This window comes from Astatotilapia calliptera, chromosome 1, assembly GCF_964374335.1.
Source record: "Astatotilapia calliptera chromosome 1, fAstCal68.1, whole genome shotgun sequence".
NCBI classification, from domain to species: domain Eukaryota; kingdom Metazoa; phylum Chordata; class Actinopteri; order Cichliformes; family Cichlidae; genus Astatotilapia; species Astatotilapia calliptera.
The window spans coordinates 11,947,259-11,972,411 of NC_137422.1; the positions used below are offsets into that span (position 1 = coordinate 11,947,259).

The 25,153-nt window shown below is 40.9% G+C and overlaps 1 protein-coding gene across 3 annotated transcripts in view; it reads right to left on the minus strand.

The window, feature by feature from the left end:
* The window catches only part of trip4 (thyroid hormone receptor interactor 4), an 83,125-nt gene that overhangs the window by 50,799 nt on the left and 7,173 nt on the right, over nt 1-25,153 (minus strand). The window contains exon 12 of one of the 3 annotated variants that reach the window (XR_013911706.1): nt 4,410-4,518. The exons of the other annotated variants lie outside the window; for them this stretch is intronic. The gene's annotated coding sequence lies outside the window, so the exon portion shown is untranslated. The remainder of the gene's footprint in view (nt 1-4,409; nt 4,519-25,153) is intronic. 3 annotated transcript variants of the gene reach the window in all.

Consider the following 25,153-nt stretch of genomic DNA (forward strand, 5'->3'; position numbering starts at 1 on the left):
TCTCTCTCCCTCTGTTATTGATTAGTCTCTCAGGTGAGAGTAGGGAATTGACTGACACAGTGACAAAGGAGTCATCTTTCCCATCACAGGCAGCCAACAGTTCTCAGCTCATCCAATTTCCTCCAGCACTATCAGATAGTGCCCATGATTGCATCTAGCCAGCCAGGAAGCAGCTCTTTTCATGACAGCATGCTTTTTCCTCCCCCCCTCTCTTATTCACAGCCTCTCTATCTCCCTCAAAGGAGCACTGAAGGTTGTGACAAATTTGGGGCTTTTAAAGGAAATCAACAGAGTCTGCAACCTATCTGTAAGGTCCCTGCAAACTGAGGACAGATGATAGAGATGCTTATTTCTGATTAAACCCCATGTCGACTTGAATCTCACTCACGGCTGAGTGATAAAATATGTAAACACTCCTGAAAGAGCCCCTTGATTGCTCCCTTCCTATGGCAAATGACACAGTGATTCCAATTAAATTAGATTCCCCCATTGGAAAATTCTCCTGACTGTCCTTGAACAAAATTATCTGTAATTTTGCAGGTTTTAAACAAGGCGGAGGGAACGAGGGGACGAGGTTGGAGATACATCAAAACCAACAATGGAAATTGTTGGTAGCTTATTCCTGTGTGCCAAAGACGTTCCTTCACTACCAGAAGCACAGGTGTTGGAGCTCATTTCTTTGATTTGTTTATGGGATGGCTTAGGCACATTCAGAACGTCTTGGTCTTGTGGTGTGAACTAGTAAACTTAAATGTGAAGCATACAGAAAAATAAAACAAAACCAAATGATAATAAATTATATTAATAAATAATAATGAGCAATTTTCATTAAAAAAAATCTCTATATATAAAATACCTACGGTTCCTTAATATGGAATATTAAATAGTGGATATAGGATGGTTGTAAATCATCATTCTTAGGGAAATTGAAATACATCACTAATGTGTAATTTGGCTACTGGACCAGGACTGTTTTCCAAACTCCATCTTTCTACTTTAGAAGATTTAGAAAACAGTCCTCCAATTAGAGTCTGCCCATACATCACTTTGCACACAACCACAAATAGTTATATAACAAATTAAAAGAGCAAAAACTTCAAACGCTGCACAGTTGGACTTCATCATATCCTTCGATACAGCTGAGTTCTGAAGTTAGGCGTTCCCTACGCTCATGCAACAACCTTACTAAGTGGGGTTTAAAAGATGGACGTAGCTACAGTGATGTCATTCCTGGGTTTCTGAAATTGTGTTCTTAGGCCTTGAGATAAGCGCTTCAGCCATCGCCATCTTGGTGATCAAAAAACTGAATATGATGAGGAGAGGAGGGTCTGACTGTGAACAAACAATCAATGAAAATTTGTAGGTGGGCCCACACACTTTTAAAATTAATTTTTTTACTGTCTATGACGGGATCAAAGTAAGCAACATTTCCCTACCAGTAGTGGTTAACACACTCACCTAACACATGGAAGATCCCTGTTTTGAGACTGGGAAGAGACACTGTTATATCAGGAAGTAAGCAGCAGCCAAAGGAAACTTCTTCTTAGTCTCAGTTAAATCCTGCCAAACTATTTTCCTGTAATGGTTCCATTGAGGAGACCAATTACAATTAAAGCTTTATGGTTGAATCGTCCATGTGAAAACAAAAGGCACCAAAAATCAGTATTGTCAGTTTTTTGGGTTTTCATATTCCTTTTGTTGTTTAGTTTTAGTTATAGTGTTATTGCATGTACGAAACTATTTGGACATGAAACTTTTAACTTCATAATTTTGTTCCCTTTGACATTTGTGAACATCAGAAAACAAATCACTCTAACTAGCTCCTCCAAGTCCAATATTTACGCCAATTTTAAAAAATTCAAGAAATGATTCTTAAACACATTAAAACCCTTGAAACATAAGAAGAGCCTTTTACACACCCTTCCCTCACTTTACACTTTTATACTTGCAAAATCCATTAAGTCTAGGCGACAGAGCTGCCTGGGTAGAGTGCAGGAGGCAGAACACAGGACAACCACTCACTAGCTGCAAACACAACAGACTTTAGCCTAGAGGCACGCTCTCATCTGTGCACATCAGTTACACGGACTACGAACTTGGCAGGTTAAAGGCCGTTTAATGTCTGACGGAGCTACATTAAACATTTGTGTTCATCAGGTTATTTCTGCAAGACTTTCATGGCTGCACTGCATGTGTGAAAATGGCTTAATACTGCAGCTTTTTACCAACAATACAAAGTTCCTTGAGATCACTTTTGTGAAATGCTGCTACAAAGACAAAAATAAAACTGTATAGAAGAAAGAGAGCGCATTCATCATGCTTGCAGTGGTCATTATCACATTAACAGGAAAACAAGCTCCAAAATCCTTCAATAATGGAGCCTGTGAAAGGTAGTCTTCCTCGCTATTCTAACATTGTTAACACACCACTTTCTCACACAGCAGATGCAAAGTACTGTGCAGGCACGCTGCTCTTTTTTGTCTGAGTAAGACTACAAGAAGCAATAATCTAAAAAAAAAAATCACTTTAACAGCATGATGAACAATGTGACTTGGGCCACAAGTGAAAAGAGTTATCTCTGTGTATAAGTGGGCTGCCTGCAGCATAAGAAGCACATAAAAGAAAAACTATACTTGACTTCAACGCCTGTGAGAATATTCTGTGATCTTCGAATAATTACATAAGACGTGGCAGATAAAAGAAGAATATATCACAACTAAGAAGTGAGAGATAAAAATTGGGAATAAGAGAAGATTCAAAAGGAAGAAAGAAGCACAGAGGCATTTAAGATCATTACGGAAAAAAAAAAGAAGAGAAATCTCTCGTTACACAAGATGGCTGTATTGTCAGTTGTACTCAAGGAAACAAAATGGTGGTGGTCTGAATTCAGATGAAACGAGCCTAGCTGCAGCCAGTGCTCGAGTGTGCTCATGTGAGACCCTGCCAGTTGCCTGCTCTTTCATCCTCCATTAGCTAATTAGCATTTAAAGCTGTTGAATGTGCTGCTTTGCCTCACTACCTCCCCCACTTAATTGTTTCCATTCCACGTTAATCAAAAGGGCACGAAACGTTGTGGTTGTGTGACAAGAAGGTTTTCTAAAGCCCTCCATATTCATCAGGAAGGATCTAATGTAGTCTGAGTGGACCTGCTTACAAGTACAATTAAAGTTAAACACAGGTATTGAATTAGGAAACTGTTAAGTGAATTTACACGAAAACACCGTGGGTGACTGTCACGTGACCTCGCAGTGGCACACTCGTTCGTTAGTGAGTCAGTTTGTTAGTATGGTAGGTCATGCTTACAGCCCTTGGGCATTCTGGGTAGACTGCCTAATGTGTTCGACATGGGGAGAGATCTGAGGGCCTGTGTGTACAGCTGCATTCAAATGCCTCAGCTCGAATTGTGTATCACTAGTTGATCTCTAATTTACTTGGCTTACTCAATCGTGAGACAAAACGCTTCCGCTCTGTCACAAACGTCGCACGGAGTGCACGTCCGCTGCATGGCTGCGTTCCACGCTGCTTTGAAAAGGTGCAAACACACCTCGACCTTGTCGGCGTGACAACTGATGATAATTCTTGCCAGTGTTTCAACAAAAGTGCAGCTCCACTGTCCTAGCTGTGGATCAGACTGAGTGTGCATAATTCAATCATCTGGTTAGCACTCTTAGAGCAACAGCTTGACATTTTGGGAAATGTACTTATTATTTTTTTCCCCCTCAGAGACAAGAATGATGTCACTCTCACATCTTCACAGTTCATTTGAAGCTACTAACTGCAGCCATTTTGCTTTGCTTAATGTGTTCAACATGGAAGAAAGTTTTCTGGTGTGATGTTAATAACCCAGAAGGTTCTGGACTCCACATTTTGTATCCTTAACTGATGCCATGTTTGGTTTTTCTTTTTTTGGAGACACAAATGATAATATCTGGATGACAGGTTGTTAAGATATCAGCTAAGGTTAGCAAGCTTTGATAGCCACCTGCATTCATAAACTATATGGTGTTACCCACACACAGATATTGGCACTGCTAAGTCACAGAATTATGAAATACTAGAATTGTACCCACCAAAATTAAAGCACAAGCTTCTTGAGCAAGTGGTACAACACACCAAGTAATTCCTAAATCCTTCTATATACATCTTCGCCCAATAGTTTGCAGGCAAAAGCATGAGTTACATAGACCTAGAGACCAGTTGATGACAGCTGGCAACCTCTGGTTAGGAATGCATATTTTACCCTTGCGAACGAGTTGGTAGTGGTTGCTGAGAAAAACTGGTAGTGCACAGAATACTTTCTTGCGAGCGTTGTGGTTAGTAGTTGACAGCACACAATGTTGTCTGTAAACACTAAGCAATGTTTGTAAAATGTAAAGCTGTGAACCAAGCCAGAGAGTGAGAAATTTCACCTTCAAAATAAAAGTTGCATGTTCACTGTTTCTCTAGTTCTCTGCGATTATCAGGTTACTGGTTGTAGACAAGTCTGCATTTTCCACGCTACGGGCAATCCATGGCAACCTGTTAGCAACCAAAATAATCACAAGGACACTTTCAGTACAGCATCATACACTTTTTTCTTAATTAGCAACAGCCAGCAACCACACTCTCCCCCTCAGATGTTTCCTGATGGCAGTTTTACATTTAACTGCTTAAACAGATGATGTCCAGAGTTGCTTTTTGACAAATATAATGGAAACAGGGGATTGCTCTCCATTGAGACAATTTTCTACTATTAGAAATATGCTTTTTTTGAATTAGGTAAAAGATGGCTTTTACGTAGCGCACACAGAAGGCAACCAAGAGTTCCTTAACACACACACACACACACACACACACACACACACACACACACACACACACACACACACACACACAATATTTTTCTGATCTTTCACATGTGGGCTCAATCGGAATGGACTCCATTTTTGTAGCAAGGAGCTGACAATGTCAGGTCTGTTATATGTTGGCGTACTGTTTTCATGCACAGCGGTGTACAAAAAAAAAGGGGGGTATTTAAACATCACAGAGGTTGTTTAATCATTTGTTTGTGCCAGGGGATAAAAAACAGGGCTCCAACAAACTGAAACATCTTTGTATTTGCAAGCTAGACATACTGCAATGCTTTGGAAGTACATGCTGAAGTGCGATGTGTGGGAGTTAAGCAGGCAACATGCTGCAAATATGGACTCAAAATATTTAACAGGAGCACAGCTGAATGAAGGCTGATATAACATACTAAACAGCAAAATGAAGAGGTGAAAAATTCATAAAGCATCACAGCCTCTTCAGAGACTGCCAGTTCAATAAACTGCCCACTATTTAATTTGCTGGGATCAAGCCGGAGGGGATTCAACAATAACCAAGTGCAATAATATGAAATTCACAAGTTCATTGGAAAAAGTAAAAAGGGTCTGCTGGAAGGAAGCCTTTGGCCATAAAAGAATAACACTGGCTTAGAGGGCAGTGAGAGGACACGGTGACCCCACTGCTCTTACCACACATCTTTATATTAATGTAACATGGACTGAGGTTTATGAGTTTTATATTTCACATGCGTACTTTATCAGCTTTCCTTCCTCAACAAGTCATCTGCGTTCGATATATTATACTATTTATTCAAAATACAGTCCAAATACCATGAGCTAGCATCGGTATTTAAGTAAACAACATCCATCTTAATAAAAACAGCTAAAACAGAGTCAGGATTTGACAGCAGGAACACAAACCTTTAAGCCCAAGCTTGTCAAGTAACAGCTCAACAAGCCAACACTGTTCCCTCTCCTCTTTCTACAATGTCTCTCTCCCTCTCTCTGGCTCTTTTCAGCTGCTGTCGGCAATTAAGGGCAGCAGAGACAAGTAATCTCCTTCTGGGCGACAGGGCCAGACCAGAACAGGCATGTGGAGTGGGCTGTGCAGTGAAAGGGGGAGGGGTTGGGGGACTGCGAGGCTGGCCCCTACCTCAGCCCTAGCCAGGCCCTGCTTGGCTGCACTCAATCTCAGCCCAATAAAAAGCCCTTCATTGGCAGGGTGCAACTGAGCCAGACGGGCTGGGAGCATGTGGCTTTTAAAAATGAGGAGGGTGGAATAAGGGGAATGGGAAGGGGGGGGGGACCAGAGAGTAAAAATGAGGAATACGATTCGGGAAGAAAGACAGATAATAAGAATACAGAGGCGGAGACTCTGATAGATAGGGAACGACACAAAACCAACTGCGTCTTCCCTGAGAGGACACTTTTGAAATACTGCTTAGCCAGTTCTGTCAAGGCTGGTTTCACCCTGGGAATGCAGAAACAGATGGGTTGTCTCTGAGCTATGGGCTACATGTGGGAGGTGAAAGGGTGTTGTTGGGAACTGTATGCAACAGCAATCCTTTGCCAATCGTTCTTTAATCTATTGTGTTCCCCAAACAACACAAGCATGTTTCTGGCATTCATTAACCCGCCAACAAATGCAGCTGCCCCGAGGAAACTTGTACTCAAACTGCTTTTCAGCCTTTTACACGCACTAAGTGTGTTATTTGTTTTTCCATCGCCGAACAACACAGGAACAGAGCACATGCAGGCAGCACAGACATTCAAAGACAACAAAATGCACAGACATGACTGCACAAACACAGACACACAATTGTACATTTTCCTGCTTTAACTGAATGACATCATGAGCGGTGCCAATTTGTTTTCATGCCGTCTTGTTACATTTCTGTTTTAAAAAATTCATTAATGAAGAAAAAAAAACCCCACATAAATGTGATAAATTCAAAATAATTTTAAAGGATCTATCAATAAGCAATCACTGAGATTGGTGCTACTTGGACTTTTACAATGTGACTCTACTTCTGTCTCTATCCTAAAATCTGTAACTGATGAGCTGCATAGCAGTGCCTGTAAATCTGATTTATCAGCGATGAATGGAATTTTTCTTTACAAGCTTCTAACAACTGAGAACAATAGGTGCTCAGATAAGACTGAAAAGCTGGCAATGCTCCATTTCTCTATGCAGAAATGCACTAATTTCCGCTCCACTGCCAATAAACTGGGTGGCAAACTCATGAGCATAGACTTTTGTTGTCATAGTAAGGTAACCTGTTTTCTTTCTCCCCGCAAAGTTGGCATGCAGCCTTATTTGTGTTGGCAAGATTGTCATCGAAGGTATGAAGCCCTAAAGATGTTCACACATCGCTTTTCTCTTCTGTGTTTGAATAATCAGCTCAGCAGAAAATGGCCCTTGATATTTTCTTCTATTTATTAGTTCACAAGTCGACAGAACATGTTTAATTTGATAGTGAATTCTAGATTGGATATGAAACATTACATGAATTAGACACACGTATAAACATCTATACCAGATTTAACACTGTCCAGGGAGCTGTATTTAAAAAATAGGTGTTTAAAGGTAAAGTTTTAGCGCTTGTGTGTGACAGAACCAATCAATCAAATGGAAACCAAGTACATGTAAGCTTAAAAGCAGTCTGCAGGAGGTCACTTTTGTACTGCCCCTGTCTACAACAATAAATTTAATGTTAAAAACCAAGAACATGCTTTCACTCTTTGCCTCTTAGGTAGTAAATGGTTCTTCAATATTGGCAAGCTGCATTGATATGGGAGACTACACCTATTAGCCATAATGTTAGGGTTCATAGATCACTTTATAAATGAGGAATCTGTGGAGGAGAGACTGTTTGAGCCAGGTGCAGCGGTCGTTCGCAGGGCCGACAAGTTGAAGTTGATGTGATAGTTTATGCAACGTTAAAGTTTAAGTTAAACCCCAGTTATATCGAGGTTAAGTCTTTCTTTTCACAAGCGCATCCAACTACGTTAAACATGAAAAGACCCCTTTTCAGGGCATTTCAGCCCTGAAGTTCTCTAGATATTACTTTTTTTATAGGAGGTGGATGGACATTGGGCATTTGTTGTTCCTTACCCACCACCTCCACAGTACAGATGTAATGGTTTTATCATTTCACAGTGAACAAGTTATGCGTTCTGCCTTCTGCACACTATTTAGGCAGCATCCTTAACCAAAGTAGAATGCGAATTTCTACCAGTGAGAATGTAGCGGACATGAACCATCTCCTGTGACAAAGGGCAACTTCAGAAAATGTCAGTCTAGTAAAATTTTATTTCCACAGAACCTTCCAAGATAAATATCACAAAGCGCTTCACAAAAAATGCTAGAACATCAAACTAAAAAGTCACCCAACAGCAGTTTCAGCAAAGATCTACATCACTGTTGAAGTAAAGCACCAGCAATGAGGTGCGGCTGTTTAGCTGCTGCTGCCGTCAAAGACTGAGACGATTTTAATATTTACAAAAAACGACTCCGGTAGTTTAGCAGGGATCCTCCACGTTTTCTGATTTGCCACCATCTGTCGTTTGCTGTTAATTCAAAGTCGCGCCTTCATCTGTTTGACATTAAAAACCTTCCAGCAGTTGAGGAGAAAAAAATATTTTCACATCACATTTACTGTTAAACATCTGCAGGAAGTGTTGAGTTTCATTAAGAGAAACTTAAAATGATGAAAGAGCAACAAAGAGGTGTTGACTGGAATGAATGAAACAGCTTTTCTGTTTGAAAGTGAAAAACAGCAATAAGTGCACATGTCTTAAATGTTCCTTATAAATATAAAAATGTATCAATGCAGCCTTCACAATGAGAACTACAGTTCACACACCAAGCATTTTGTATTTACAGCTCTTCCTTCCTGTACATCAGTTCTGATATTCACTTATGCAAACTTATTAATGCATCAAATATAATAACAGATGTTATTGCATTAAAAAGCTGGCTTTTTGTATTTAGTGGCTACATCAATAGACATTAGAATGCAGGTCAGCCATTTGTGGGCTAAACAGCTCAGGTGGAAAGGAATATTGTGTTAACTGGTTTATTCATGGTAACAAAGTCACTCAGCTGCACGGTATCAAGGGTACATGTAAACAGCTCTACCAGAGTTTGGCTAGCGGCCAAATTGCACAGCACATGTAAGTGTAGCCTGTGGCCTCTTTGCAGACATCATACATTTCAGTTGTCTTTTTGACTCTCAGCCACCATTTTTTCCAATAAATCCCAGTTGGCTGTCAGCAACTATTTTGATAAACGTATAACTGTCATTAATTAATTAATTAATCTTTTTTTTTTTACTTTTTTACCAATGACAAATATACCCAGGTTTCAACTACTTAACTTGTACCAGCAGAAAATCCTTTCAGCTATGTTAAAACCATGTAAGAGTTGTTTTAAGAGGAAATAATGTGATCAACTGAACAGCTTGCAAGTTAATCTATGAACTGACACCTTATAACGATCAATGTTTTTACCTTTGCTTACAGAACAATAATTCTCAAACCTTTGTCAAGACTAAAACGAGAAGCCCTCAGCTTGTGCAAAACACAGGATTAAGATCGTACTTGCTCATAACCCAAACCGATACCAGCTACTGCAGCTCATTTAGTCTCTTTCAGTGGAGCTTAGGCACAGAGTTGCATGGTGATGATTAAAAATTTAGCATACTCCTTCACCTACAGAATCAACTGGTGTCAAGTTAGAGAGTGAACATTAATTATCCAGGAGTGTCCAACACTGGCTCCTGAATTTTTTTACATTATTAATATCCTCAACGCAAGAGACATGTCTCATTATTAGAAGCTCGGCACCAAGGCCACGATTTTCCAATTACTGCCCCCGTGTCAGTCAGTGTTCAACTAAAAAAAAAAAAAAAAAAAAAAACCCTAAAAAAATACTTCCGGTTTCACGAGATATGCAGGGTCAGACATAAGATTGCACTTTGCCATAAATTAAGTTAAAATTCATTTTCAATTCTAATCAAACCATCAGCGTTAATGTGAAATTCCATTAAACCTGGGGCAGCCAACATATTTTTGTCATCACTGGACAGAAAATGCATCGTAAACCCAGACAAAGCCTAACTCCAGCACTCTGAGAGTGAATTAAACTGCATTTAGCCCATGACTGGGGAAGTAAGATGCAGCGGCAAAATGGGCTATATCTCAATTCTACCCAAAAGTCTATGCACGATTTTACTATATTAATTGTGTGGTTTTGTGGTTTTGACTCAAGAATCAACTCAGCCAGTCAGTAACTCATTTTTTATTTTCATGCAAATAACTTCAAGGTGTCACCAGCCCAGTACTGAAATTTCACAGTATTGAAATTTCCCATAAGGACTAAGGAGCAAAAGGTATTTATCAATTTTCTACCTTTGTGACTCATAAGCAAACACCTCAGCTCTGCAAATAAAAATGTTGGTAAAGGGCAAGCTGCACATTAGGCTTTTCAGCCAGTTCCAGTGCTGACAGGTGTAGTGAAGTCATGTGTTTTTGCAGTGAGATTCACACAGACTTCCTCACTTAGCCCAGTTCCACTTTCCCAGCCTTGTTTATGACTTCACCTCCTGCGGAGGCCTTTGGGCAAGAGGAAAACAAGACTGTCTCACAACAGTCAAAGCCTTTTAGACTCAAAAATACAAACTGCTGGAACTTTCCAAGAAAAAGGGTCCTCTCTTTTACTCATAGTCAAGCTTCTGTTTGATGACTGCTGGACTCTGGCAATACTGAAAAATAGAGTTATTTCAAATGTGCAGTGAAAAATATAGTGGAGATACAAAACAATGCATTTAACAGTGCAGTTAAGAAGCTGCAAGTACCAAACATGGAAAAAGTGGATGTTATAATTATCAGACAACCTCATGGCAAGCGCTTCTACTTGGTGGTTTCCTTTAAAACACACATGCACGCACGCACACACACACACGAACCCCTGGAGACAATTACTATGTCTGCCTTCAACCCTCGACTTCAAAGAAAAATTCCAGGCAATCTAAGGCATTAAAACTTCTTATTTTCCACCACAATCTCCTTTTATCGGTGCCACAAATCCACCTCTCCTTTACACAGGTGCTGTCAGCAAAAATGCTTGTATTTTAAGTAAGGTAACAAACCACTTCACAGTGGGCATTTGATTTCATAATGTGGAAATTGAGAAGAACTGGGGAGTTTATGAACACGTCTGTCTCTTGAGGTGAATATTTGCTTTGATATTCTGACGTCGGGGTGCAGCCCTGCCATCTGTGTTCACTCAGCCTCTGTGGGAAACAACTGTCTCTTCCCTCCTTCCTTCAAAGCTGGCAGTAAGCATGGTTTGAGAAAGGAGCACAAAAAGAACCCTCGATTCTTATCAAAGGCATGTTTTAGGTTTCTCCAAGCCCATGGGTTAGTACTATACCGTACAATAGATAAGGTGATCCGACTGATATGTTCTAACGGAGGGTACAAGGGTGCTGAATAGGAGCCCCTTTTCAATTTATATCTTTACAGCCTTTTCCAAGTAATCCAAATTTTTTGAGTGGTTAAATACAGCTAAGAGATGGAATTAATACTTTAGGTTTCTTTGCATTATTGAATTATCTTTTGCTTTAATAGAAAAAAAAAAAAAAAAAAAAAAAGATTAGGCAATTGCTATACATTTTTCTGCATTGCACATAAGCAGCTGACAATAATACAGGGACAGTTATCACCTACAGACCTTCTTGAAACTATATCCTGATGGGAATTCAAGTGTTCTTTTTTCATGTGATCTGCTGTTGCTCTTTGTGGATTTACGCATCTAAATTCAACCACATGTAAACAGATGTTTCGTGAGTTGTCTTGGCCGATTTCCATCCATCCAGTATACTGTTTACTGGTTTTATACTCGACAGTATACAGTTGGTGTGAAGTTAGAATTCAGTCACTGACTCTCAGCCTCTTTAGCTAAAATGGAAATTCATCTCTGCTACACTTTATGTAACCTAACTCTGGCCATGGAACATCAGACACTCTGAACGAGACCAACACGCTGTTCTCACTTTAAATCCATCAGAGTACAACAAGCTAACCTGTTTATCCTGCACTACACTGCAGAGTATTTTCATGCAATCTCCATTTCAATCCAATTCAATTATATTTATGTCGCACCAAATCACAACAACTACTGCTTCGAGGGGTTTTGTGTTGAGAAAAATCCAATTTAAATAGCACAAAGTATTTATTTATTTAGTATTTATTTATTTATTTTATTGTCATTGTCAAGAACAATGAAATTGCATTTGGGGCTTCCATACAACCCCAAAAAAAGAAGAAAATAATAAATACCCCTTAAAACCCAAGTGTACATATTTAACCCAGTGTGACTCCAATGCAATAAGACAATCCTTAGCAATAATGTTCGTAGAAATTCAGACAAAGACCTGAGAAACATGACAAAATACAACAATGCAACCCATTCAATATTATTGTACTGTGAGATATGATATCAGATATGATAGTTATCTATTTAAGAAAGAGGGGGGGGGCAGGAGGGGGAAGAGAATAAAGATATGATGCACCAATGCAGACCAGTTCATTGCTATTAAGAAGTTGGATATGGTTATTGTCCGTGAGAGGGGGGCAGAGAGTTCAGGAGCCTCACAGCCTGTGGATACAGGCTGTTGGCCAGTCTGGATGTTCTGGCCTGTATAGACCTGTACCTTCTCCCTGAGGGCAGCAGATGGAAAAGGTGGCGCGCAGGGTGATGTTGGTCCCGCAGGATACTGTGCACCCTCCTCAGACAGCGAGTGGGGAAGATATTACTGATCTCTGGCAGACTTGTTCCAATAATTCTGCCAGCTTCTTTCACCACCCGCTGGAGTGCTTGCTGATCGGCCTTGGTGCAGCTGGGGAACCACACTAGAAATCCATACGTCAGAACGCTGCTGATGGCACAGTTGTAGAAGTTCAACATCAGAGATCTGGGAATGTGTGCGCTCCGCAGTCTCCTCAGGTAGTAGAGGCGCTGTTGGGCCTTCCGTACAACTGAGGTGATATGGTTGCCCCAGGACAGGTCCTCGGTCACAGTTACCCCCAAGAATTTAAAACTGCTCACCCTCTCCACCGCCTCACTGCCAATGAAGAGAGGCAGATGGTTGTTATGACCCCTCTTCCGGAAATCTACAATGATCTCCTTGGTCTTTTTGGTGTTTAAGACCAAGTTATTGTCGTGGCACCATGACTCTAGTTGTTGCACCTCTGTCCTATAGTTTGTCTCATCATTGTTGGATATAAGTCCGAGCACTGTAGTGTCATCTGCAAACTTAACAATGAGATTGGACGCGCAGGAGGAAATACAGTCATGGGTGAAGAGAGTGTATAGCAGAGGGCTCAGAACACACCCCTGAGGGGCACCGGTGTTGACCACAAGGGTGGAAGAGGTGTTCTTACCCACTCTGACACTCTGTCTACGGTTAGTGAGGAAGTCCACAATCCAGTTGCACAGAGAAGAGTTAAGTCCCAGTTGGTGGAGTTTGGGACGGAGTTTGTATGGCCGGATGGTATTAAAAGCCGAGCTGTAGTCTACAAAGAGGAGCCGTGCATAGGTGTTCCTGTGTTCCAAGTGCTTCAGTAATGTGTGCAGCACTGTGGCGATCGCATCCTCGGTTGACCGGTTCTCCCTGTATGCAAACTGGTGCGAGTCCAGGGATGGTGGAAAAGCAGCTCTGATGTGTTTAATGACTAGTCTCTCCAGGCATTTGGCGGGAATGGGGGTGAGTGCCACAGGTCTGAAATCGTTCAGACATGTGACATTTGACTGTTTTGGGATGGGAACGATGGTTGCTGCTTTGAAACAGGATGGTACCAGTGAACAGGACAACGAGGTGTTATATATAGAGGTGAAGACGTCCGCCAGGTCCGCAGCACAGTCTTTTAGCACCCGGCCCAGCACTCCATCCGGCCCGGCCGCCTTCCTGGTGTTAATGCTCCGGAACACACGCCTCAGCTCATGAGTGCTCAGGACCGGAGCAGGGTCGGTTGAGGGGAGAGGGGACAGGACAGGGTCGGTGTTCTCCCTGTCAAAATGGGCATAAAAGAGATTTAGATCCTCAGCCAGAGTAGAACTGTCGGCTGAGGGTGATGGTGTTCTTCTTTTGTAGTCCGTGATAGCCCTGATGCCCTCCCAGACCTGCCTTGGGTTTGTGTTGTTCTCAAACCTGGCCTCGATACGCCTCCTGTGCTGCTGCTTGGCAGTCTTGATGCCTCTTCTCAGGTTGGCCCTGGCAGCACTGTATGCCTCCTGGTCCCCGGATTTGAAAGCGTTGTTCCTTGTTCGAATAAGTTGTTGAACTCCGTGTGTCATCCAGGGTGGATTATTAGGGAACACACGGAATCGTTTCCAAGTTGTTACATTGTCCACACAGAAACAGATGTAGTCCAAGACAGTGGAGGTGTAACTGTCCAATGCGACACGATTGTCAGTGTCCTGCACCTTGAATACATCCCAGTCTGTGCAGTGGAAACAGTCCTGAAGCATCGGAATAGCATCCTGCGGCCATGTTCTCACGGTTTTGGTTGTAATCCCAGTGCTCTTGATCTTTTGTGTGTATATTGGGTGTAGCAGAAGGGAGAGATGGTCTGACAGACCCAGGTGGGGATAAGCCTGGGCTCTGTACGCATTCGCCATGTTGGTGTACACCTGGTCCAACGTTCTATCTCCTCTGGTAGCACACTTCACATTACGGTGGAAATTGTGAAGTACAGATTTCAGGTCCGCGTGGTTAAAATCCCCAGCCGCAATAAAGACACTGTCCGGGTGTGCTACCAGGCTGTTATTGATGCTGCTGCTCAATTGCGCTAACGCTAGCTTAGCATTAGCATCTGGTGGAATGTAAACAGCGCAGATGTAAACGGCAGAAAATTCCCGAGGGAGATAGAATGGACGGCACTTTAACACCAACAGTTCTACCTCTGTACTGCACAGTTTTTCCGTTACCGTGACGTTCGTGCACCAAAGGTTGTTAATATAGATGCACAGCCCCCCGCCAGTCTTCTTACCCGAGTCCGCAGACCTGTCGGCTCGATAGGCGGTGCGGCCTGCTAGATCGATAGCCGCATCGGGAATGGCGCTGTCCAGCCAGGTTTCAGTGAAAATCATGCACGAACAGTTATTAAAAGTCCGTCGAGTGGCGATCTGCAGTCGTATTTCATCCAGTTTGTAACGGATTGAACGGGCGTTGGAGAGGAATATGATCGGGAGTGGTGGTTTAAACGGACTAGTCTTTAGCCGTGCCCACAGGCCTCCCCGCTTGCCTCTCTTCTGCCTCCGCTCGCAACGTCTCCTCCTGCGGCTTGCTGTTGCGGGTAGCCCCGGGGATTGCTTAACGATCTCCGGGGGGATGAGATACTCGGATGTTAGTTGAAGATCTCCACGGCTTAGTTGTAGTAGATCATCTCTGTTGTATTGAAGTAACCCCAGACTGTGTGAAATAATACACAGTACCACCAAAAGTGCAAAAGTGTAGGAGCTCCGGGCCGCTGCGTCTGTGCGCGCCGCCATCTTGGTTTGTGATCTATCCAAAAACTAATGTATACATTAATTTGTTTTGCAGGATGTTTCACAATATGAAAAATCATAACTTCACATCATATACAAAGCCAAGATCTGGTTGAAAACAAACCCAGGACTTTACATGAATCTTTAAATTCCCAGTTTATCAAATACCACTGAGCAATCCATATCCGGTCGCAGCAGATGGCTGAGTCTCCCTGAGCCTGGTTCTGTCGGAGCTTCCTTTCTGTTAAAAGGGAGTTTTTCCTTCCCACTGTCGCCAAAGTGCTTGCTCATAGTGGGTCATATGATTGTTGGGTTTTTCTCTGTATGTATTATTGTTGTTGTGACTGTTGTTGTGATTTGGCGCTATATAAATAAAACCGAACTGAATTGAATATCTTTAAATATAAGCTCTTTTCTATTCCCCGTCTCTCGTGTCCTGTCTTTCTTACATCTTAGAGAGAAATCAACAGACACAGTGTGCGACAGACTGCACAGAAAAAGTTTGTACGTTTGCTAATATTTGTTGAGCTGATAGAAATGTTACATTTGAAATTACCTGTCACTTAAACTTTAAGAACTTTACTCCTTTTATTCTCACTCCTTTTCCATAGGGCTAGCTAGATGCTGAAGTACCGGTACCATGGCTTATGGACATCTACACAAAACAAAACAAAACATCAGCCCACTTTAACCTGTAACTATGGCGATATAAATTATGCATAACTTACAAAGTTTTGCCTCTTTCATCTCTTTGCATGCGATTGATTGATACACCATTAGGATTGCCTTTCCTGTGTTATTGTTCAGGCTCAAATCGGTTTGATGTTTAAAAGCGTGCAGTGATGTGAAACAACAACTCCCCTCAAATGTCTTAAGCCAAACGTAATTAGCCTGTTTTGAAAATGTAAGGAACAAAAAGATATTTATGTGAAAATGCACACAGCAAAAGAAAAACGCTGTCAGAAAAATAAATACAAAAGTAAAGTACAGACACCTGAAATCTCCATTTAAGTACAGAAACGAAGTATTTGTACTTGGTTACTTCCCAGCCCTGCTCTTGATATAGCCTAACTGGTACCAATTTTGGCTGGCAGAGATAATGTATGAAAAAACAACAGAAAATCAACAAAGAGCCATAACTTTTCTCTGTAGTCTCAACAGGACCTTGTCAGTACTTAGCTTTGCGACTACACAATGTTCTATGTAAATGCCAGCTTCTTATATCACTTATTTATGATGGATTAAACTTCAAACATATTAGATAAAACTATGTTTTCCCAGACAAAGTAAACATTTGAGTACAAATCCGGACGATAACTTTCTGTCTTGTGCATTATCCAACTTTCTGTTAAATATTAAAACTGCATCTTTATTTGAACAGCAGACACAAACCTTTTAGCTTTTAGGAAATTCCAATATTATTACATCTAGACTCAAACAGTTTGACAAAACAGCTCTTAGAAAAAAGGTCATCTTTTAAATGGAAGAAAAGATTCTTTCCTCATGGTGATAACATGCCTCCGCACAGACCATGTGTTGTTTAAAACATCACTATTAAAATGTAATTATGTTGCGTCATATTCTTGCATCAATGACCACAAAAACGGTTACATTCCAAGGATGGTCTGACATGTAAATCAATACTTCACACAGTTGGCCAACAACAGCAAATCGTGTCATATTTGCTTCTTGAGCAATGGCAGAAGGGCTTGTGGAGTGGGTGCGCCAACAAGCATCACTAAATATAGGAAAAGGCAGCAGAATGAAACAGTCCCGGCTGGCGGTGGAGTAACACTGCAAATTCCTGAATATTGGATTTCCATTGTACTGCAGAATACATTTATTTCTTGATGTAAGCTAAAATACAGAAACAGGAGATCAATCTATGAAGGCCTTTGGCCAAATTCTAAAACGAGCTTAATGTGATAAAACCTCTCCAGTCAAGGAAACAGTTTACATGTAACTTACCATTCTTTAAATGTACATGTGTCAGAAAATAGTTATTTTCTCACAAAGTAGACCTCTAGATTGGCCATAAACAGATTTATGTTTTGCGTTACTAGATTTAAAGAAACAAACGTCTGACTGCCATTGCTCACTACACTCTATAATTCCAGCAGTAACACTGTAGAGCACAAACATACTTCTATGACTCATTAAGATAAGACAACCTTTATTGGTCCCACACGTGGGACATTTGTTATATTAATATGACACCAGCCTTGATTGTTCTTTTTTTTAAATATTAAGAAAAATCTATCTACTATACATCTTATTTGTTCAGTTCTTTCACCAAGAAAAACATAAAACAACATGACACTGGGCCTATTTTTTTCCCCCCTGTTTTCATGTCTCCATTAGAAACTGCATGAATCAGTAAACTCACACTTTTTATCAATGCTTTCATCTTCATCTTCCTTCACCCCTAATGCAATGACTAGCTATAGTATCTTGTTTACACAAAAAAATAATACTAACAGAGGAGTCCAGTTAAGCACAACCTGGGCCTCTGCAACAGCAACTGCAATAGCATCCAGGCCACTTTAAGTGAAACCAACCGATCTTTAACTGAGTTTGAAAGCTTCACTGGAAAACTGAAATCTCCATGCACATTTTATCTGCATAATAGCTTTATTATCAAGTGAACTGCCTTTTTTTTCTATTAAAAAACCTTCTCAAATAAGATAGTGTCTGTGGCTACTAAGGCTAAATTATGAGGAAAATTCTGTACTTTTATGTTGTCGGCTTTAAAACCGAAAGCCGATGAGTTGAGCACGAAGGCGTGTCACGTTTGACGTAAATTCTACTTGATCACACACACGAGTACCTAGTGGTGTGTATGGGGCAGGCAATCAACTCCCTGCCTCCCACAGCACATATCACTAGAGCCTCATTGGAAATAATCACCCCGCTCCTCCTGCCATTTAAACCGACAGCACCTCATATCAAAAGCACAGTTCCTGTGTTTTGGAATTAAAATGTTGATTGAGTGAGATTAACACACCAAAGACAAATACACCAAAGATGAGCTGTCACAGACATTCTGACGAATACTCCGGATGACACATGGAGAAAACCTAGATGTGGTTACCCAACATAACAGTACAGACCGATACAGAATCAATTTCCATCAAGATGGGAGCGAGTCCAAGTCTGAAAATAGCCCGCTGTGTAACAGGCATGTGGTAAAGATGTTATCTGTACTGTGACTGTGCTTTGTAAGGATGGCTGAACTGAGAAGCCAAATGGCAAACGGCAGAGGTTGGATCGACTGAAATGAGATCATCCCTACTTCATGCGATGAATATCATATCCACACTTAAGAGACAGTTTTAACAGACAGAGAAAGCCATTGTAAATTAACTCTGGGTAAGTACTGATTTGTTTTTTACAATAAACAAATGCCCACCCCTACTTTCCATTTATCTCTTGTCACTACCAGGAAGTTGCCGAACAGACGTATTGCCCAGTGGAGTACAATTGAGTTTGTAATCAGTGACCCTGCAGCAGCAGAGAGTCTCACGCTCTCTGTCTCTCTGGTTCTCTCTTGAGAAGAGATACTTGTGTTAATACTGACGCTGGGTTGGGCTGGGCTGGATAAAGATCTTTTCTCAAGTGAACACACACACAGGCATGTGTGACATGAAGGAATTGCATAGACATGCCTGGGGAATGTTGGCAAAAACACTCAAACTCAGCTAGACATAATGAGAGAAGTAATGCCTGTTCTCACATTTGGATGTGAACAGGCATAAAGAATAATGATTAAACTGAGAGCTCTTCCGATTCCTGATAATATCGTAGCAGGGAAACATGGTCGCCCACTGACTTTGCACAAGTACTTACTGACTACAACACACAACCTTCATTCATTTTCCCATTCCAAAACAGAAAATTGGCACAGACACGGGCCTCATGAGGAGCGATTTTGGGGCATCAACAACAAACACCAGATGTGGAGTTGGGAGATAAATGTCAAACATATTGATTCTATGCTTCATTAAAGCTTATTATGGGGGGTAAAGTTTGCCTGCGGCAATGGTAATAACAGATCACAACATCAACATCCACCGAGGTCTTGTTTTATGCAAACATTGTTTAACACAGTTGGTGCCATTATCAAAGAGAGTACAAACTGAGAGCCAGAACACTGCTTCATAAAGTAAAAACAAAAATGGTGTTTCTGTTCCAGCTGAGATTTCAAAACTGTTTGCAGAGCCAAAATGAGTGATTTGCAAATGCAACTTGTCAAAAATAGCAACAGTTATTTTATTTTATCTTTTAAACAACAGATTTCTGTCAAGTGACTGAATTTGACCTAGAACCTTGTTACACTCAAGGAGCCTCAAAGGTAAATGGACACTTGCCAGCCTGTGACACTGGAACTTGTGACTCTTCCCTTACTCTTCTAATACAAATTACCATATTTTTCAGACTTTAAGGCTTAAAATCCTTAAATTTTCTCAAAAATCGACGGTGCACCTTATAATCCAGGGCACCTTTATGTATGAATTCTGGTTGTGCTACCTGACCTTGAACCGATTTTATGTGGTACACAGTGTTCAAAAATCTGCCAAAAAATGTTTTAGTACGACTTTGGTAAGCTATGAAGCCGCACTGCTTGATGGATTGTCAGAGCATTACGGCTACCGTAGTCAGGAGCCTCGCGGAGTAACCCGGGTCCAAAACTCCGTCCAAAGTCAACACTGCGGCATCATTGAGAGTTAAAAACTGTCTAAATTCTTTCATCTTTAATAAAATGATCAGTGTTGCTGCTTTACCAGGTGTAACAAGTTTAACATCCAGGCATCCATGAAAACAGAATTTATTACATTTAACAGAGTTAGAAGTTAGCAGGAAGTTAGCTCGCTAGTTTCCACCTAAACATGATATTGCATGTTCTGACTGAGAGATTTTTGAAGAAATTCAAACGTACAGCTCTGCTATCACTTCCAACAAAAATGAAGACAGAAAACTAAACAGCAGTGACTTTTGTAGGGTTACTGAAGTTGGACTAGCTGGTATATAATGATGTGCTACGTAATCGCTAGCTACACAGCTATGTTAGCATAACAAACACAGTGAAGCTGGAGGATGAACGCTAACTTTTTTCCACTCTATAAAAGTTAACGTGAGGGTTCCCGATGGTTAAGGACAAATGCAATCGCATGACAGGATGCTGTAAACGGACCAAACTTCAGTCAGGAGAACAACTCAGATAATCCATCCACAATACGAGGTTAGTTATTAAAATACTGCAAAAACATGGGAATAGAGCAGCTGCGAGAGAATTCAACATTAATGAATCAATGGTATGGAAGTGGAGGAAGCAAGAAGAATGAGTTGAGTAAAGTTTGACTTATCTGACTGTTTTGTTTCGCTTAATGCGCCTTATGTATGAAAACAGACCCGTTCATCGACAGTGCACCTTATAATCTGATGCGCCTTATGTAAATAGAGAAACTGGAGTTGATTCAAAGTGTCAGAAAGATCACTGAAAACAACTAAACTAATAAATAAGCATCTAATGAAGTCAAGAACACTCAAATTGTTAAGCAATCATTGTTAAACCATTAGACACCACGATGAATGGAAATACCAAGGGTTTACAACAAGGTCCAAACCACCAACTGCACTCAAGAACAAGAAGGTGAGATTAGACTGCCAGAAAAAACGTTTTTATACAGAAAAAACCAAGCTTAACCCATGACAGTACGATCAGGAGGAAAAAATATGAAGGAAAGAAACAGCTTATGATCAAAAATATACACATCATCTGTCAAACATGGCAGAACCAATGTAAGGGCATGTGCATATATGACTGCTAGTGGAACCGAGTCACTAGTGTTTATCGATGATGCGACTGGTGATAGAAGCAGCAGGATGAATTGTGAAGTGTAAGGGCTATGCTCTCTGCTCAGATTCAGCCAGATGCTTCAAGACTGATCTAACAGAGCTTCACAGAGCAAAGGAATAGTGACCCAAACCAAAAATTTGGATATTTTTCAATGGCTAAATCAGGGACCTGATCTCAACCCAACAGAGCTTGCTTTTCAGTTACTGAGGACAAAGTTGGTCACAGAGGATTTTCATTGATATATTAAAAACAACCATGTAATTAAGTACACCCTCACCATTTATATTCCAGGAGACTACAGTTTAGAAGCGACTAGGACTTCACTGATATTTTATCTCTTCAAAAAAGGGAAAAGACTGCTGTGGATTAGAAATATGTTGAAAAGCTCTGACTTAAAAGAGCAAAAACACATCACACCATTTTTAAAGAGAAAAGAAGGATTTGAACCTGTTTTGCATTCAAGACTTCAAGTAAGTTGATATTCAGTTACTCTCTTTGATTCTGACTTATTTTCATCAACGGTGCTGTCTTTCAAACCATCAAAAGGGAGCTGCGTGAAATATTTCTCGCATTGGCTTTATCATTGTTCCGAGTTCCTGTGATCAGCATACTGAGAGAGGAACAAGTCCTATTAAATGAGCAGAACAAAATAGAGAAGAAGCAGAGATAATAAATGGGTATTAACAGGCAGTTTCCCCAACAGTAGAAACTGTGTGACATTTAATTAAGTGGTCTGTGGACTGCAGTGAAATTCTAAACGGTGTATCAGGCCATTTCGAGTCTGGCAGATGGTTCTATGTATTTTTCATGCTGTGGAAAACCTGTGACTGAGGTTCGGTTGGTTGTCATCCAGTGCCTGGGGACCCAGAGCTGAATGCATTCTACACACCACTGCAGAATCACATGATGTCTGACCTCTCTGCCGTGGCAAACTGCCCAGCAAGGAACAGGGAGGAAGGGGAGGAATGTCAGCGTGTTAGTGTGTGACTGAGGTTGCACAGAAAGAGGCAGGGAGCAAAAGCAAGACCCAAAGATGCATGATTGAGTATGAGCTTGCATGTCTGTTTACTGAGCGTAAACTGAATTCTCTGCATCCACACACAACTTCACCGCACTGACCTGTAAAACATACTGTTAGAGAGGGAAAAATATGGATGGAATAATGCAGGGGGGAGGAGAGGAGGAAGAGAGGGAAGCAACCACTGCTAAGGATTCACACAATGTTACAGAGAAAAGGGGCATGAAAAAAAAAACAGCATTGCCTGACTTCCCTTCCTTTGGAATGCATCCAATATATCCTGTGAGTGTGAGTGTATGTGCGTGTGTGGCATGCTGGCAGGAAGGCTTTCAGCATATAAATATCACATTACCACACAAGGAAACGCAGGCATCAGTTTGAGCTTCCAGCAGGCCTAACAAGCACAGGAGCTCCACTCTGGAGGTCAGAGGCAGAGCTTACACAAATGGAATTCCACAGGAACCAGCACTTCTTTTAACAGATAAGTGGCTGTAGCCTTGCAGCTGTGTGATGTGGTATAAGCCTGGTTTCAGTTATCTCACATGTGCTAGTGTGCACAGATGTACCAAGCTGCAGTATATATAATATATATACTGAGCTAGAATAAGATTACATACACAATTCCACAAAAATAGGCTTGAAGCCACAGTGAAGAATAACTTAAAGCCTCGTTTTATTAACTGACCAATGCACAGCAGATTAGATTAGATGAGATTAAGGTAGCGGGAAAGGCAGACATAGAACAACGCTCAGCTATTTTGGCAGTATGAGTCTGCGATCAGTAAAATCTGAACTGTGAAGCATCTGACTCAGCAACCCATGTTCAGTAAAAGGGGGAAAAAGATGTACTGCAGTATATTCAGAGAGACACCTGATCGTCTTAAACTCAGCAGGTCTGCAGCAGGACAAATACCCCAACCATACCACAGCGAGGGCCATAAAGAATTATCAGTGACAAGAAGACCGAGGAGTCCTGCAACAGATGGTATGGTTCCCACAGAGCCCTGATCTCATCAACACTGAGTCAGTCTGGGATTACATGAAGAAGCCAAAGGCACTGAGGCAGCCTAAATCCTCCGGAGAACTAAGATGCTGGGAAGAACCTGCTAGTCAAAAAGTGCTCACACCACGTTCCGACTTTAGATTTGTTTTTGTGTCATATGTGTCATGCTGAGTGGGTTATTCCAGAATTACTTAATTTTGTATGTGCTTTTTTTTTATTTATTACTGTTAATTATTGCGGTATAATGGCTCTTTGACTTTCTCACTAGTGTTCAGATGCAAACAATAAATATATGCATATGCCGCTGTTGTCAACTAAACATATATGCTGATGGTATACTATAACATATATATCTATTCATGCAGCAGATGAACACCATAAGAAAATCCTTTTATATTCTTGCTTTTTATATAAAATCTTCTTATCTTTACATGCTATGCTGTAAATAAGAGTTTCACCTGAGTTAGCACTCACTTCAGTGCTTGCATTTCCTTTTAAAACCCAAATGTAAGTTTTGACTCAGTATGTCGGCAAAGTATCGTTAACTTCTAACATTAATATTTGCTTTATTCTAGTAATGAAAGCGTGACAGTGAGCATGCTCAAGATCAATACCCTAAAAGTGAAGCTAACTGAAATTCAGCCACCATCCTGATTATTTTAACTTGTGTTATTCCTGCTGTGACACATCAAAGCCTGTTCTTGTCTAACAACAAAAATAAATAAATCATTCGTGAAATAAAGGTACATTTCTTTGCTCTTAAAGTGGAATTAATGACAAAAGAAAAAACAAAACAAAAACTTTAACAGTTGGTTTCGAGTCATGTCACGAATATGCATTTAACTGATAGGTACGTGAGCTGGGAAATGTGTTACGTACCAGCCGTTAACAGTTCTGAGGTCAAAAACATATGCTTATCTGAGATACCACAGACTGGATTACTGTGCAAAAAAAGAATGATGCAACTTACAGATTACTATGTTAATATTTTATCATCAGGAAATGTGTAGGGCTCTTTGTTCAGATAATACATGTACAAACCTCCCTCACACACATTGCCCACTTTGACTTCTTGTCCTCTTAGTCATATCATATGAATGAAGACCTTTTTTTTGTATTCACTAAGACATGTATCTCTGCAGCTGGTGATCTGGTCTTTGAAACAGGGTAACAAATCAGACCTTAAATGAGAGTGTGGATTGATCCAATCAATTTTTTCACTGCAGGAGTAAGTAGATGTGTGATTCAAGCTCTGCATGGGGTCTGATGTGCCTTTGTCTGTGCTAGAAGCTTTCGTGGAGATAGAGAACACATATGTGGATGTGTTGTAAAAAAAAAAAAAAAAAAAGGGAAAAAAGAAAAGAGAAATTCCTTTTGACTTAAAGCAGCTTTACTCAACATAAAGAATCTGTAACATTTTTACCACCTATAAAGCTGCTCAGATTGGCTGCACCTCTCTGTTGATGCTTAATTATCTCACTTAGCCTTTTGCAGCAAAAACATTCCCATTTTCAATCTGTAACATACCCATCTCTATCCCAACCCCCCTCTGCAGCAGGCAGGTCAGGCATACATCTCCACCCATTGCTGAGTGAGCACTGGGGGGTAGGAGTGGAGAGACAGAATACAGATCATAATGGCTGGCCAATTATCAGTACTAAGGGGGGGATGGGAAGCTGGGAGGAGTGAGAGATTACAGGGAGAACGGATCAATACACCAGTCAGTTTCTAATGAGGGAAAGAATTGGTCCAAGTCAAGCAGATGGAAATCCTGCTCTGCCTGAGGTGGTCTTTCTGCACTGTCTGTCAGCAGGGTTTCCGGGTTTTGGTGTTGTGCAATAGCGCCCCAACAGAGGAACGAGTGCAATGACACAGAATCGTCGATCAGTGACATTTAAGCGTTAAAAACATTTTT